The sequence below is a fragment of the Schistocerca serialis genome, unplaced genomic scaffold (genome assembly GCF_023864345.2).
Source record: "Schistocerca serialis cubense isolate TAMUIC-IGC-003099 unplaced genomic scaffold, iqSchSeri2.2 HiC_scaffold_1393, whole genome shotgun sequence".
Taxonomy (NCBI): domain Eukaryota; kingdom Metazoa; phylum Arthropoda; class Insecta; order Orthoptera; family Acrididae; genus Schistocerca; species Schistocerca serialis.
The window spans coordinates 1-4570 of record NW_026047617.1 but is presented as its reverse complement, the minus strand read 5'-3'; positions in this window follow the sequence as shown (position 1 = coordinate 4570).

The following is a 4570-nucleotide window of genomic DNA, read 5'->3' as shown; positions in this document are numbered from 1 at the left end:
CTGCTGTGAGAAAACAATGATTTACTACACTTTGGAAATAAAATACTACATTCTTATATGAACTTGAACGAACATTCTTTAAAACACTGTAAAGCCTGAGTACATACCAATAGAAGAACAACTTGTCCTCTTCCGCTCGCCCCCGCATCCCACCCCCCCCCCCCCCCCCCTCTCGTAAACTACATGCTGCTGGTGGTGTGTCATTTCCACCAAAAGCGCACTTGATGGGCAAATAAAAATTGCAACCTTGTAGTGCGATCACCCTGCTGTGAGAAAACAACGATTTACTACACTTTGGAAATAAAATGCTACATTCTTATATGAACTTCAACAAACATTCTTTAAAACACTGTAAAGCCTGAGTACATACCAATAGAAGAACAACTTGTCCTCTTCCGCCCGCCCCCCCATCCCACTCCTCCTCTCGTGGACAACATGCTGCTGGTGGTGTGTCATTTCCACCAAAAGCCCACTCGATGAGCAAATAAAAATTACAGCCTTGTAGAGCAATCACCCTGCTGTGAGAAAACAACGATTTACTACACTTTGGAAATAAAATGCTACATTCTTATATGAACTTGAACGAACATTCTTAAAAACACTGTAAAGCCTGAGTATATACCAATAGAAGAACTACTTGTCCTCTTCCGCTCGCCCCCCCATCCCACCCCTCCTCTCGTAAACAACATGCTGCTGGTGGTGTGTCATTTCCACCAAAAGCGCACTTGATGGGCAAATAAAAATTGCAGCCTTGTAGTGTGATCACCCTGCTGTGAGAAAACAACGATTTACTACACTTTGGAAATAAAATGTTACATTCTTATATGAACTTCAACGAACATTCTTTAAAACACTGTAAAGCCTCAGTACATACCAATTGAAGAACAACTTGTCCTCTTCCGCTCGCCCCCCCATTCCACCCCGCCCCTCTTGTAAACAACATGCTGCTGGTGGTGTGTCATTTCCACCAAAAGTGCACTTGATGGGCAAATAAAAATTGCAGCCTTGTAGTGCGATCACCCTGCAGTGAGAAAACGACGATTTACCACACTTTGGAAATAAAATGCTACATTCTTATATGAACTTGAACGAACATTCTTTAAAACACTGTAAAGCCTGAGTACAAACCAATAGAAGAACAACTTGTCCTCTTCCTCTCGCCCCCCCATCCCCCCCCCCCCCCTCTCGTAAACAACATGCTGCTGGTGGTGTGTCATTTCCACCAAAAGCCCACTTGATGGGCAAATAAATATGGCAGCCTTGTAGTGCAATCACCCTGCTGTGAGAAAACAACGATTTACTACACTTTGGAAATATAATGCTACATTCTTATATGAACTTCAACGAACATTCTTTAAAACACTGTAAAGTCTGAGTACATACCAATTGAAGAACAACTTGTCCTCTCCTGCTCGCCATCCCATCCCACACCTCCTCACGTGGACAACATGCTGCTGGTGGTGTGTCATTTCCACCAAAAGCCCACTTGATGGGCAAAAAAAAATTGCAGCCTTGTAGTGCAATCACCCTGCTGTGAGAAAACAACGATTTACTACACTTTGGAAATAAAATGCTACATTCTTACATGAACTTGTACGATCAATCTTTAAAACACTGTAAAGCCTGAGTACATACCAATAGAAGAACTACTTGTCCTCTTCCGCTCGCCCCCCCATGCCACCCCTCCTCTCGTAAACAACATGCTGCTAGTGGTGTGTCATTTCCACCAAATGCGCACTTGATGGGCAAATAAAATTTGCAGCATTGTAGTGTGATCACCCTGCTGTGAGAAGACAACGATTTACTACACTTTGGAAATAAAATGCTACATTCTTATATGAACTTCAACGAACATTCTTTAAAACACTGTAAACTCTGAGTACATACCAATTGAAGAACAACTTGTCCTCACCTGCTCGCCATCCCATCCCGACCCTCCTCTCGTGGTTAACATGCTGCTGCTGGTGTGTCATTTCCACCAAAAGCCCACTTGATGGGCAAATAAAAATTGCAGCCTAGTAGTGCGATCACCCTGCTGTGAAAAAACAACGATTTACTACACTTTGGAAATAAAATGCTACATTCTTATATGAACTTGAACAAACATTCTTTAAAATACTGTAAAGCCTGAGTACATATCAATAGAAGAACAACTTGTCCTCTCCTGCTCGCCCCCTAATCCCACCACTCCTCTCGTGGACAACATGCTGCTGGCGGTGTGTCATTTCCACCAAAAGCCCACTTGATGGGCAAATAAAAATTGCATCCTTGTAGTGCGATCACCCGGCTGTGAGAAAACAACAATTTACTACACTTTGGAAATAAAATGCTACATTCTTATATGAACTTCAACGAACATTCTTTAAAACACTGAAAAGCCTGATTACATACCAATTGAAGAACAACTTGTCCTCTTCCACTCGCCCCTCCCCCAACCCCCCACCCCTCTCGTGAACAACATGCTGCTGGTGGTGTGTCATTTCCACCAAAAGCCCACTTGATGGGCAAATAAAAATTGCAGCCTTGTAGTGCGATCACCCTGCTGTGAGAAAACAAAAATTAAGTACACTTTGGAAATAAAACGCTACGTTCTTATATGAACTTGAACGAACATTCTTTAAAACACTATGAATCCTGAATACATACCAATAGAAGAACAACTTGTCCTCTTCCGCTCGCCCCTCCGCCTCCCTCCCCCCCTCCCGTGGACAACATGCTGCTGGTGGTGTGTCAATTCCACCAAAAGCCCACTTGATGGGCAAATAAAAATTGCAGCCTTTTAGTGCGATCACCCTGCTGTGAGAAAACAACGATTTACTACACTTTGGAAATAAAATGCTACATTCTTATATGAACTTCAACGAACACTCTTTAAAACACTGTAAAGCCTGAGTACATACCAATAGATGAACAACTTGTCCTCTTCCGCTCGCCCCACTATCCCACCCCCCCTCTCCTTTCGTAAACAACATGCTGCTGGTGGTCTGTCATTTCCACCAAAAGCGCACTTGATGGGCAAATAAAAATTGCAGCCTTGTAGTGCGATCACCCTGCTGTGAGAATACAACGATTTACTACACATTGGAAATAAATGCTACATTCTTATATGAACTTGAACGAACATTCTTTAAAACACTGTAAAGCCTGAGTACAAACCAATAGAAGTACAACTTGTCCTCTCCTGCTCGCCCACCCACCCCGCCCCTCCTCTCGTGGACAACATGCTGCTGGTGGTGTGTCATTTCCACCAAAAGACCATATGATGGGCAAATAAAAATTGCAGCCTTGTAGTGCGATCACCCTGCTGTGAGAAAACAACGATTTACTACACTTTGGAAATAAAATGCTACATTCTTATATGAATTTCAACGAACAATCTTTAAAACACTGTAAAGCCTGAGTACATACCAATTGAAGAACAACTTGTCCTCTTCCGCTCGCCCGCCCATCCCACCCCCCCCTCTCGTAAACAACATGCTGCTGGTGGTGTGTCATTTCAATAAAAAACCCACTTGATGGGCAAATAAATATTGCAGCCTTGTAGTGCAATCACCCTGCTGTGAGAAAACAACGATTTACTACACTTTGGAAATAAAATGCTACATTCTTATATGAACTTCAACGAACATTCTTTAAAACACTGTAAAGTCTTAGTACATACCAATAGAAGAACAACTTGTCTTCTCCTGCTCGCAATCCCATCCCACTTCTCCTCTCCTGGACAACATGCTGCTGGTGGTGTTTCATTTCCACCAAAGGCCCACTTGATGGGCAAATAAAAATTGCAGCCTTGTAGTGCGATCACCCTGCCGTGAGAAAACAACGATTTTATACACTTTGGAAATAAAATACTACATTCTTATATGAACTTGAACGAACATTCTTTAAAACACTGTAAAGCCTGAGTACATACCAATAGAAGAACAACTTGTCCTCTTCCGCTCGCCCCCGCATCCAACCCCCCCCCCCCCCTCTCGTAAACAACATGCTGCTGGTGGTGTGTCATTTCCACCAAAAGCGCACTTGATGGGCAAATAAAAATTGCAGCCTTGTAGTGCGATCACCCTGCTGTGAGAAAACAACAATTTACTACACTTTGGAAATAAAATGCTACATTCTTATATGAACTTCAACAAACATTCTTTAAAACACTGTAAAGCCTGTGTACATACCAATAGAAGAACAACTTGTCCTCTTCCGCTCGCCCCCCCCCATCCCACCCCTCCTCTCGTGGACAACATGCTGCTGGTGGTGTGTCATTTCCACCAAAAGCCCACTTGATGGGCAAATAAAAATTGCAGCCTTGTAGTGCAATCACCCTGCTGTGAGAAAACAACGATTTACTACACTTTGGAAATAAAATGCTACATTCTTATATGAACTTGAAGGAACATTCTTTAAAACACTGTAAAGCCTGAGTATATGCCAATAGAAGAACTACTTGTCCTCTTCCGCTCGCCCCCCCCATTCCACACCCCCCCCCTCTCGTAAACAACATGCTGCTGGTGGTGTGTCATTTCCACCAAAAGCCCACTTGATGGGCAAATAAATATTGCAGCCTTGTAGTGCA